The 13,359-nt window shown below is 37.0% G+C and overlaps 1 pseudogene; it reads right to left on the bottom strand.

Annotated features, from left to right (window-relative positions):
- Positions 1-275: 275 nt before the first annotated feature.
- On the bottom strand, positions 276-9,594 carry LOC102479362 (leucine-rich repeat and IQ domain-containing protein 3-like; annotated as a pseudogene).
- Between the last annotated feature and the right edge of the window lie 3,765 nt (positions 9,595-13,359).

The raw sequence follows: 13,359 nt of genomic DNA, 5'->3' as shown, positions 1-13,359 counted from the left end.
CACGTAGTCGACCACGGTTCGCGTCCTGGACCCGGTAGCTTAAAACTCACGCCAGGCACGTGTGCGTGTGTGCCCAAGATCCCGAGAGGAGAATGGAGGAGAAGGGATTGCGGCGTGACCATCCCCCCTAGGGGGTGATCTCGCTTTCTGTCTCTCTGTCTCTCTCTGTCTGTCTGGCGAGCGCACGCACCCTATAGCAAAAACCTCTCCCCCCAAAAAAAGAAAAAAAATTTAAAAAAAAAGAAAAATCGTTGAACATCTACAGGAAGATAATCTTATCTTTTCTCTCTCAGTACTATAACATACATCAATGAATCTGAAGTATGTAGGGGTAGTGTGGATACTGTTATCGTAAAACTAGTATCCAATTCTTCACCTTCAGATTTCTCCTGACCTTTTTGAATGAGATGTCTTGGTTTTTAAAATTTCATGCCAATATCTTTTGCTTTTAATTCATGTAAAATAGAAGAAACATGTTTTCTGTGTTCACTAGACTTGTTTAAATCAATAGGAGTATATAAATTATGTATCCAATGTGCAAACTTTTCTTTTAGTTTCAGGTTTGAAAAATATACCCTGAAAGAGCGTCTTTTCATATTCTCAGAGAACTTTTTCCTGCTGGTTTTTTTTTTACACAAAAACAAAGGGCTCAATTTTTTTCTAAGAAACCACGTATCCATCTTTGAACGATCAGAACTGTTGAATTATGAGCCAGAACTTCATTAATTTTTAAAATAATATCTTTAATATTATTGTCATCCTCCTAAGTTGTTCCCTTTCTCAAAGCAGAGCAGAAGTTAAAGAAAAGTCAGTGGTTACATGTTTTGAATCTTTCTGAGAGATGCCAGCTCTGAATTACTCCATCAGAAATCGCATGATGATCCATTGCTTTGAGAGGTCATACACTGTTAATAAGAATATGTCTGTATCCTTTTTCTTTCTTTCTTTCTTTTGAGAGGTTTTCACTATAGGGTGCGTGTGCTCGCCAGACAGACAAAGACATAGAGACAGAAAGCGAGAAATCACCCCCCAGGGGGGATGGTCACGCTGCAATCCCTTCTTCTCCATTCTCCTCTTGGGATCTTGGGCACGCACGCACACGTGCCCAGCGTGAGTTTTAAGCCACCGGGTCCGGGACGCAAAGCGTGTTCGACTACGTGGGAGTCCAGCGACATAGTCATTACGCTAACTGCTGGTTCCCTCTGTATCCTTTTTTAAAGCTTACTGGATAATCAGAGTGAGAACAATGAGATTTGGATAGGCAGATAATAGAATACATTCTTTAGCTTTGTGAACCCACTGTCATAAAGATAGAGGAGCTTTAAGCTCTTCATTCCACTCCAAAATTTGGTATCTGGTAAATTCTTTGATTTCCATGGAGATCAAGTTTGATATTTTTATTATTGATGTCTTTTTTATTATTTATTGTTATTTATACCTTCAATCATTATACTTCATTTGGTTTGTAAAGAGATTTTTCTCAACATGATATATGCCACACATCAGATGAATTAAGAATACTATACATAACATCGCCAATAGGCCACAAACCATATCCATGTCCCACAAGTGTCTGTCTTCTCCATTTTCCCCCAAGTTTCCCTTCCTATACACTTCCCCTCTCCCACTCTCCTTCCACTTTGCCCCCAGTGTCCATAACAATTTCCAATACTTTCATGTCTTCCGTCTTTCAGTCTCTACCATAAAGTGTAGACAGTCGGTATATGTTAAATTGGGTCATACAATGTCTCTCCTTCATAGCCTGACTTGCTTAACTCAGCAATAAATCTTCCGTGTTCGTCCACTTTCTATCAAATGCCAGGATCTCGTTTTTTAATGGCTGAATAGTATTCCATGGAGTATATGTGCCACAGTTTTCAATCCATTTGTGGACATTTGGGTTGGTTCTATGTCTTAACAATCATGAATAATGCCACAATAAACATGGACGTGCAAGTACTTTTCCGATGGAGCGTTCTGTCCTTTGGGCAGATCCCTAGGAGTAGAATTGCTGGATCATATGGTAGTTCTATTTGAAGGTCTTTGAGGAACGTCCGTATTGTTCTCCACAGTGGCTAGACCAATTTACATTCCCACCAACAACACAGGAGAGTTCCCCTTTCACCACACCCCCACCAGCACTTATCATGTTTTGTTTTGTTTTTTTTTAATCTTTGCCATTCTGACTGGGGTTAGGTGATATCTCATTGTGGTTTTGATCTGCATCTCCCTTATGATGAGGCACGTTGAGCATTTTTTCATGTGCTTTTTGGCTGATCGTATATCTTTTAGAGAGTTGTTTATTCAGCTCATTTTCCCATCTTTTAATTGGGTTAATCATTTTCTTCTGGGTAAGATGCTTGAGTGCCCTGTGTATTCTGGTTATTAGTCCCTTATCTGAGGCATAGTTAACAAAAATTCTCTCCCATTCTGAGAGTTTTTGATTCATACTAATTATTGTGTCCTTTACTGTGCAGAAACTTCTTAATCTGATGTAATCTCACCTGTCTATTTTGGGAATTATTTTCTGTGCTTTGGGGGTCTTGCTTGACAAGTTTTTGCCTATCCCAATGTCTCCCAGATTTTCTCGAGTGTTTTCCACCAGCAGTTTTATAGTTTGCAGTCTCAGGTTTAGATCTTTGATCCACTTTGAGTTGATTTTTGTTAATGATGACAGATAGGGGTTCAGATTCGTCTTTTTGCAGGTGGATACCCGGTTTTGCAGCACCATTTGTGAAGAGGTTTTTCTTTTCCCACTGGATTGACTGGTACACTTTGTCAAAGATCAGTTGGCTGTACATTTTAGGGTTTATTTCTGGAGTCTCTACTCTGTTCCATTGGCCTTTATGTCTGTTTTTATGCCAATATCATGCTGTTTTAATTATCACAGCTTTTTAATATATTTTCAGGTCAGGAGAGAGATGCCTCCCACTCCACTCTTCTTGTGCAGGATGGCTTTGACAATACGTGGTCTTTTATGATTCAAGGTAAATTGTATGATTATCTCTTCTAGATCTGTGAAGAATGTCTCTCGAAATTTTATAGGGATCACATTAAATATGTAGATTTATTTGGATAGGATTGCCTTTTTGATTGTATTAATTCTCCTAATCCAGGAACATGGGCCGTCCTTCCACTTTCTGTTTGTGTGTGTAATTTTCTAGTTATTTTTAAAATTATTTTCATAGTTTTCCTTATAGAGGTCCTTACGAAATTTTATAGGGATCACATTAAATATGTAGATTTATTTGGATAGGATTGCCTTTTTGATTGTATTAATTCTCCTAATCCAGGAACATGGGCCGTCCTTCCACTTTCTGTTTGTGTGTGTAATTTTCTAGTTATTTTTAAAATTATTTTCATAGTTTTCCTTATAGAGGTCCTTAACTTCCTTGGTTAGTTTTATTCCTAGATATCTTATACTTTTTGTGGCTATGGTAAATGGGATTACTTTCTTCGATTCTGTCTCTGTCTGCTTGTTTTTTGTATATAAAAATGCTATAGATTTTTGTAAGTTAATTTTGTATCCTTCCACTTTTATTTATGCATTTATTACTTTGAGCAGTTTTTTCATGGATACTATTGGGTTTTCTAGGTATACAATCAGGTCATCTGCAAATAGAGATAATTTTAACTCTTCTTTCCCTAGATAATTTCAGCTCTTCTTTCCCTATTGAAATGTCTTTTATTTCATTCTCTTGTCTGATTGCATTAGCTAGGATTTCTAGTACTGTATTGAATCGTAGTGGAAAGAATGGGTAGCCTTGTCTTGTACCAGTTTTTAGTGGAAAAGCTTTTAGCTCTTCCCCCATTCAGTACAATGTTAGCTATAGGTATTTCATAGAAGACTTTTATTATGCTGAGAAATGATCCTTCTATGCTGAATTTACTGAGAGTCTTAATCATGAATAAATGTTGTATTTTGTCAAATGCTTTTTCTGCATCGATTGAAATGATTATATGGTTCTTATCTTTGTTTCTGTTAATGTGGTGTATTACACTTATAGTTTTGTGTATGTTGAACCACCCTTGCATCCCTGGAATAAAGCCTACTTGGTCATGATAAATAATCTTTTTCATATGCTGTTGAATATGGTTAGCAGGTATCTTGGTGAGAATTTTTGCATCTATATTCATCAGAGATATAGTTCTGTGCTTTTCCTTTTTTGTTGTATCCTTATCTGTTTTGGAAATGAGGGTGATGGAGGCTTCATAGAATTAATTTGAAAGGGTTTCTCCCTTTTGGATTGCTAGAAACAGTGTGAGTAGAATAGGGGTTACCCCTTTCTTAAAAGTTTTGTAGAATTCAACAGTGAAGCCATTGGGACGTGGACTTTTCTTTGTTGGGAGGTTATTTATTACTTATTCAGTCTCATTGCTTGTTAGGGGTCTATTCAGGTTTTCTATGTCCTTCTGAATAAATATTGGTAGATTATATGTATCCAGGAATTTGTCCATCTCATTCAGGTTTTCTTGTTTGTTGGTGTATAGTCACTCATAGTATCCTCTAATGATGTTTTGTATTCCTATTATGTCTGTTGTAATGTTGCCTGATTCATTGTGAATTTGATTTATCTGGTTCCTTTCTCTCTTCTTAATTAGTTTGTTGATCTTGTTTATCTTTTCAAAGAAACAGCTTTTGCTTTCATTTATTTTCTACATAGTTTGTTTGTTTTCTATTTCATTAATTTCTGCTTGAATCATTATTCTTTCTTTTCTCCTAGCATTTTTTGGATTTTTTTGGTTGTTGTTTTTCCAATTTCCTGAGGCAGGATGTTAGGTTGTCCTTTTGCCACTTTTCCATCTTTTTCTTATGCACACTAATTGCTATGAACTTTCCTCTCCTGACTGCTTTTGCAGTGTTTCATAGATTATGGAAACATGTGTACTCAGTATCATTTGTTTCCAAGAATCTTTGGTTTCAGTCTTTTTTTTTTTTTTTTTTTTTGAGAGATTTTTGCCATAGAGCTTCTGTTCTTACCAGAAAGACAAAAAGACAGAGAGACAGAAAGTGGGAAATCATGTCCCGAGGTGGGGGGATGACCATGCTACAATCCCTTCTCCTCCATTCTACTCTCAGCATCTTGGGCACGCATACACACACGCACCTGGTGTGAGTTTAAGCCACTGGATCCGAGACTTAAACCGCGGTCAACTACATGGGAGTTCAGCGACATAGCCATTATGCCATCTGCTGGTCCCTGGTTTCAGTCTTAATCTCTTTAGTAGTTGTGAAGTCATTCGGAAGTAGGTTATTTCACTTCCATGTATTTATATATTTTTAGGAGTTTTTTTTCCTGAGATTAATATCAAATTTAATTCCATCATAGTTGGAGGAGATGCTGGAGATAAATCCTACGCTTTTAATTCTGTAAAAGCTGGTTTTGTGCCCTATCATGTGGTGAATCTTCTAGAACATACCATGCGGGGCTGAGAAAAATGTGTAACTTGTGTTTTATAGGTAGAAACTTGTAACTTGTGTAGCTTGTGTTTTATATGTCTGTCCATCTGATTTATTATATCATTTAGGTCCTGAATCTCTTTGCCTATTTTTTGCCTCATTGACCTGTCTAAAGGAGATAATGGGGCATTGAGATCTTCAACAATTATTGTGTTACAGTCTATCTCTCCTTTTAGATCTAGCAGTCTTTCCTTCACATATTTGGGTGCTTCTGAGTTGGGTGCATAGATATTTATAAGCGTTATATCTTCCTGGTGAATTAGCCCTTTTACTACTATGTAATGCCCTTCTTTGTCTCTTATAGTTTTTGTCTTAAAGCCCATTTTGTCCAAAATTAGTGTAGCGACTGACACTCTGTTTTTGTCTTCATTTGCATGAAATACCTTTTTACAGCCTTTCACTTTTATTTTTTTATTTAAATTTATTTATTTACAGTCATTCACTGTACATCATTACAGCATACAAAATGAGATTTCCCACCCAGAATACACTGTATATTGGCTCAATCAAGCACATCAACATACGTGTTATTGTCAACAAATAATTTTCCATTTCCTGTTTCCTGTATATTTTGCTTTTTTTGCCATCCTTGATTCCCTATCTCTCACCTTCTGCCATGTCCCACCCTCCTACCACACTGTCTCTGGTATCCATGTTTGCTTTATATGACTTTCCCCCCCCCATTTTATTGATTCATGAATGATCTTACTCTAAACATTTCCAATAGCAAGCACAGGATATATATATATATATCCATGAACACAAGTCTGACATCAGGCATAAACCTCAGTGAATAGAATGAACATACTATAAAGTAGCACCTAGCTGAGGCTATACAGCTTATTGCAATCATCAAATATGCATTTTTTTTAATTTCAAGAAAGTTTTCATGGTTTTTTATTTCCCCTGAAACTTTTTTTAATTAATTAATTTACATTCATTGCCTTAGCATCGTCACAGCATACAAAATGTGATTTTCCATCCAGAGTATACTGCATAGTGGCTTAATCATGCATGTTATCATCAATAATTTTCCATTTCTAATTTCATATATATATATATATCCCTATGTCTGACCCTATGCCCTTTCCCACCTTCTTCTCACACTATCTCTGGTGTCTACAGTTGTCTTCCATTCTTTTTCTTCCCACATTTTATTGATCACACAACTTCTTAAATAATCTAACTATTTTCAATTGCAAGTTCAGTGGGTAATTTCAAGAAAAGCAGTTTTTAATTGGTAAAGAAATTTGCTTAAAAATTAAAGCCTGGAAACAGGTTAGTATTCTGTTCAAATATTAGGTACATGAACCTATTGAACAACTCAAGACAGGACAAAAACTCTTAAAACTGGACAACAAAGCCTAGAAGAAAAGCAATATTTTAGTCAAACATCACAGAAAGCTATTTTACCAGTTCAGTCTCATGAAGTTTATCTTCTGTTGTGGTTCGATCTTCTGGTTGAATTCGGGGATGTAATATTCAGCTCCAGACTTGTCCCTGCAATTAAGTTGGCCATTTTCTCTTATTTCTGTGTGTCTGCATTTAATTTTCCTGATATAGCGCTCCTTGATAACTTCTTGGAGATCTGTTCTGGTGCTGGTAAATTCTTTCAGGTTTTGTTTATGTGAGAATGTTCTTGTCTTTTCTTCCCATATGAAAGATAATCTTGCCGGGTACAGTATTCTTGGTTGAAATTGCTTTTCCCTTAACATTTTGAATATATTTTCCCATTTATTCCTCACTCACATTTTTTCCAATGAGAGGTCTGCTGTTAGTCTGACGAGATATCCTTTGTAGGTAGCTTGCCGTTTCTCTCTTGCCAATCTTAGTATTTTGTCTTTGTCTGTGGTTTTGGTCAGTCTGGCTATAATGTGTCTTGGAGAAGATCTTCTTGGGTTGATTCTATTTGGGGTCCTTTGTATTTCTTGGGACTGGATCTTTGAGTGCCTTTCTAGGTTTGGAAAGTATTTTTGCAGGATTTCATGGAATAAAGATCAATGACCTTAAGAGTCTCTTTGCCTTCTGGAATGCCAATTATCCGAATGTTTGGACGTTTGATGTTATCTAGTACTTCTCGTTTATTATTCTCAAGTTTTGGGGCAATTTTCTCAGTCTTCGTGGTGGATTTTTCTAGGCCAGCAACTTTCTCTTCTACTTCTGAGATTCTATTTTCTGTATGATCTAGTCTGCTTTTAATACTTTCAAGAGATATTTTTACTTCCTGTATTATAGCCTTCATCTCTAACAATTCCATTTGATTCTTTTGTAAAGTGTGTAATTCCTCTTTTAGATCTTGCAAGAATTTTCTCACCTTCTGGAACTCATCAGCTCCTTTCTCCTTTCTCTTCTGCAGTTCCTTGTCTCTCTTCTCTTCCATCTCTGTTAGCTTAACTATAATGAATGTTCCAAATTCTTTATCGGACATTTCCATGATTTCCATTGAAGTTATTCTTTTTCCTTGGAGGAGAGATATTTTCTTGCTTTCCCATATTTCTTGTGGCCCTGCAGTAGTTTCTAGTCATCTGATGGATGATGTGTTTCTTACCACACTTGAAGTTCAATCACTCAAGTTTGTGGGCTGGAGGCTGGATTATCAGTAGAAAATCTTCATTTCGCTTATTCTCCTGAAATCACTAGTTCTCAGGAGCCATGGAGGTGTCTTCTCAAGTCCTGCTCTCTTGTCTCTCCTCAGTTGGGAGGGGAAGAGGGGATCGTTAACAAGAAAAAGGAAAGGGTGGAGCTGAAAGCCAAGAAAATGCTTTACCTTTAAAAATTTTAGAAAGAAAAAATTTCCAAAACAGAAGACAGAAATAAAGGTAGAGAGAGACAGAGACAGAGAGAGACAGGAGGCTTAAAAGTCTTCCTACCACTTGAGTCTGTGGGCTGGAGGCTGAATTATCAGTGGAAAATCTTCCTTTCACTTATTCCCCTGAAATCACTAATTCTCAGGAGCCATGAAGGTGTCTTCTGCCCTTCATTTTTTTTTTGGAGAGGTTTTTTGCTATAGGACACGTGCGCTCACCAGACAGACAGAGACATAGAGACAGAAAGCGAGAAATCACCCCCCAGGGGGGATGGTCACACCGCAATCCCTTCTCCTCCATTCTCCTCTCAGGATCTCGGGCACACACGCACACGCGCCCGGCGTGAATTCTAAGCCACCGGGTCCGGGATGCGAACCGCGGTCGACTACATCGGAGTCCAGCGACATAGCCATTACACTAACTGCTAGTTCCCTGCCCTTCACTTTTAATCTATGTATGTCTTTATCCATGAGATGGGTTTCTTGTAGGCAGCAGATGGAGAGTTTCTGATTTTTAATCCAGTCAGCCAATCTGTGTCTTTTGCTCAGAGAATTTAATCCATTAACATTCAACATTATCGATATTACCAGTCTTGTCCCTACCATGAAATTGTTCATATTCTTGGTTTGTTTGGTGGTGTTTTTTTGGTGGTGTTTTTTTTTTTCTTTTTTTCTCTCTTATTTCTGTCTTTAGTTTTCTTGATATAGTACTCCTTTCAGAATTTCTTTTTTTTTTCCCAGTCTGAAAACAGTCACTCTGTTTATGTACTGACCAGATTATAAAAATTATCACAGTGGATACCTTAGTTATCTTTCTAATAAGTCTTATGATCTGGTCTTCCCTGATGCCAGCATCTCCACCTTCTACAAAATGGGTGGTCTTTTCTTCATTCCACCTTGTGGAGAAGATAATCTGAAGAACCACAGGAAGTTATTTGCTTCTTTGAAGCTTTTTCCAATAGTATAGATTTCATGAATCACATCCTCCATGAAGATGATGCCAAATTTACCAAGAGATTGAACAATCAGAGTTATCTGTTAAAGCAATTCTCTTCTTATTGATTTGGTCATAACCACACTTGCAGATCCTTTCATTTACTGACTTCAGGTTTGAGTATTCCTGTGTAATATATGGTTCCACAATTCTCAGCATGTTAATTGAGGCCTTGTTGAACTTAACAAAGCTGCCATTGAAGATCTAGCAAACATGAAGAAGCTGCAACGCCTTTCGAACCTTAGGGGTCACTCCATTGATATCTCTGATCCTGATAACAAATGCCAATTTGGGTTCTGCAGGTACACAGAAGTAGCCAGCTTTTCTTGCCATTCTGGTCATGCAAATCTCAGTTCTGTACATCTGTCTATATTCCTTATGATAGCGCTTAGCTTTTTCATAGATGGGCTTCCTCCTAGCCTTTCAAAGCATCTTTAGAGCACATCTTTAGAGCAAACTTCTTTCTCAGGAACTTGATCTTCAGTTCCACAAAATTCCTTCACTTTTTCTTAAGGGTTTCTGGCACAGCAGGAACCTTTTTCTTAGTTTCTGCCACAGCAAGAACCTTCTTTTTCTTCTCTTGAATGCCCTCCATGGTTGTAGCTGGAAAAGTAGACTCAGAATTTCCTGAGACCATTGTTAGGGAAACCAGGGAAAGACCCAGGCTCACCCCATCATGACCTTCCAGGTGCATCAGAGGAGCCCCGGGGGTGTGTTTCAGTTCTTTTAGATTTTCTATGTATAGCATCATATCATGTGCAAATATATATAATTTCACTTTTTTTTCTATTTGGAAACCTTTAATTTGACTCTCTTGTCTCATTGCATTTGCCAGAACTTCCAGTGCTGTGTTAAAAAAATATGGAGAAAGTGGGCAGCCTTGTTTTGTTCCAGTTTTTAGTGGAGAGGCTTTCAGCTTTTCCCCATTCAGTATAATGTAAGCTATGGGTTTTTCATAGGTGAGTTTTATTGTATTAAGGGATGTTCCTTCTATGCCGATTTTGCTGAGTCTTAATCATGAAGGGATTTTTTTTCAAATACTTTTTCTACATTGATTGATATGATCATATGGTTTTTACCTTTCCTTTTGTTAATATGATGTGCTACATTTATTGTTTTGCCTATGTTGAACTATCCTTGCATCATTGGAATAAATACTATTTGGTCATGTTGTATAAACTTTTTAATATGTTGTCTCATTGCATTGACTAGAACTTTCAGTATCATATTTAAAAGGCGTGGAGAAAGTGGGCAGCCTTGTTTGGTTCCAGTTTTTTAGTGGAAAGGCTTTCAGCTTTTCCCCATTTAATATGATGTAAGCTACATTTTCATGTTCCTTGTCTGTTTTTGGAATTAAGATGATGGAGTCTTTATAGAATGAATTCAAGAGGGTTCCTTCCTTTTGAATTTTTAGAAATTATTTAAGAAGAATTGGGGTTACTTCTTCTTTATAAGTTTTTGTGAAATTCAGAAGTAAAGCCATCAGGACCTGACCTCGTCCATGTTGGGAGACTATTACTGATTCAATTTCATTGTTTGTGATGGGTCTATTCGGACTTTCTATTTCTTTCTGGTTCAATCTTGGTAAGTTACATGTGTCCAGAAATTTGTCCACTTCATCTAGGTCTTCTTGCTTGTTGCCATATAGCTGCTCATAGTACTCTCTGATGACATTTTGTATTTCTGTTATATCCGCTGTAAGAACACCTGTTTCCTTGCTGATTTGGTTTATTTGGTTCCTTTTTCTGGTCTTCTTGATTAATCTGGTTAATGGAGTGTGAATTTTGTTTATCTTCTCAAAGTTTTTGGTTTCGTTTCTGTATAGTTCTTTTATTCTTTATTTCACTTATTCCTCCTTGAATCTTTATTATTTTTTTTCTCCTGGAATTTTTTTTTTTTATTGCTGCTGTTGTTTTTCCAACTCAGTTCCCTGAGTTGTGTCATTAGGTTGTTTATTTACCACTTTTCTGCTTTTTTTCTTATGGGCACTAATTACTGTGAACTTATATTTGCTTTTTCTGTCCCATAGGTTATGAACACTTGTTTGTTCATTATCACTGGTTTCTATGAACGTTTTGATTTCAGTCTTAATTTCTTCTCTAGTCGTAAAGTCATTTAGGAGTAGGTTGTTTAGTTTCCATGGATTTGTGAATTTTTGAGGGCTTTTTCTGTAATTGATTTCAAGTTTGATTCTATTATGGTCAGAAAAGATGCTAGATACAGTTTTTATACCTTTGAATTTTTTAAAACATTTATTTATTTATTCAGATTTGACCAGAGAGGGTCAGAGTGAGAGAAAGAAAGAGGGAAAATGAGAAAGCAAGCCACCAAGTCTGGGACTCAAACCATGGTCAGTCCTGTGAGAGTCCAGCACACTTAATCACCATGCCACCTGCTGGGCCACCTTCATAATGTTAACGCATCCATCACCACCCTCTATCTCCATGTTCTCCATCTTGTGAAACAAACTCTGTACCCATCACACAGTAACTGCCCATTTCTCCTCCCCCACAACCCTTGGCAACCACCATTGAACTTTCTGTCTCTATGAACTTGACCATTTTATTTGATTAAAAAGTGTTTGTAAAGGTTTTTGCCACAGGATACGTGTGCTTGTCACAGACACAGAGAGAGAAAATGAGAAATCACACTCCCACCCCTTGGGGGCGGAGTCCCTTCTCCTCTATTCTCTTCTCAGGATTTTGGACACACATGCACATGCGCCCAGTATGATTTTCAAGCTACTGAGTCCAGGACTCAAACAGTGGTCAGCCATGTGAGAATCCAGTGCCTTAACCACCATGGCACCTGCCGGTCCCCAATTTGACAATTTTAAGTACCTTGTCTAAGTGGAGTCATAATAGTTTGTCTTTTTTTTTACTGTACTGACATTGAGCATAATGTTTTCAAGATTCATGCACATTGAAGAATGTGTCCGAATTTCCTTCTTTTTTTTTTTAAATTTTCGCTATTGGGCACGTGAGCTTGCTGGGGCGGGGTGAGAGAGAGAGAAAGAAATCACACCCCTGTGGGAATGGCCATTCTTCAGTCCTTTCTCCATTCTCCTCTTGGGATTTTGGGTATTCACACACATGTGCCTGGTGTGTTTTTCAAGCTGCTGGATCTGAGACTTGAACTGTGGAGTTTGCCATGTGGAATCTAGCACTGTAACCACCACTCCATGTGCTGGCCCCCAAAATTTCCTTCTTTTTAAAAGCTGAGTAATATCTCATTGTGTGTATACACTACATATTGCTTATTTATTTATTTGCAGATGGATATCCAGGTTGCTTCTATGACAGGGGTGGAAAAATTAAATCAAACTCTGAGTTAGATGCAAAAAATTTGAAATCCATGCTAGTTTAATAATATATATTTCCCACGAAGTTTTTGAATATTTTCCACCCTGTACACTTTAGCTATTGTGAATAATGCTATTATGAATGTAGATGTACAAGTATCTCTTTGAGACTTGGCTTTCAGTTATTTGGGGTATATAACAAATAGTAGAATAGCTGGATCATATGGTAGTTTTATTTTTAATTTTTTCAGGAATTGCTCTACTGTTTCCCACAATGCCTGTGATATTTTGCATTGCTAACAACGAGAGTACAAGTGTTCAAATTTCTCTACATCATTTCCAGAGCTTTTTCTTTTCTTTCTTTCTCTTTAAATAGTAGTCATCTCATTAGGTGTGGAATGGTATCACACTGCAATTTTGACTTATACATTTCTCTAATGATTAGTGACGCTGAGCATCTTCCACGTGCTTACTGGCCATTTGTATATCTTCTTTGAAAAAAATGATTGTTCAAGTCCTTTGCCCATTTTTGAAGTTGGGTTATTTGTTTGTTGTTGATGATGATGATGATTTGTAGCGGTTCTCTATTGTTCTGGATACCAATCTTTAATCAAATATATGATTTGCAAATATTTTCTCTCATTCTGTGGTTTGCCTTTTTCTCTGTTGGGGTTGTATTTTGATGCATAAATTTTAAACATTTTTGTGAAGTCTAATTTGTTTTTCCATTTATTGCTTGTGCTTTTGGTGTCATTATTCTTGGTATGTTTAATTTTAAAAAGTAGTAAACATATCTG

The sequence above is a fragment of the Tupaia chinensis genome, unplaced genomic scaffold (assembly GCF_000334495.1).
Source record: "Tupaia chinensis unplaced genomic scaffold, TupChi_1.0 Scaffold000067_2, whole genome shotgun sequence".
Lineage (NCBI taxonomy): Eukaryota > Metazoa > Chordata > Mammalia > Scandentia > Tupaiidae > Tupaia > Tupaia belangeri.
The sequence above is the reverse complement of the archived record's forward strand: the minus strand, read 5'-3'. Positions and strand labels throughout refer to the sequence as shown.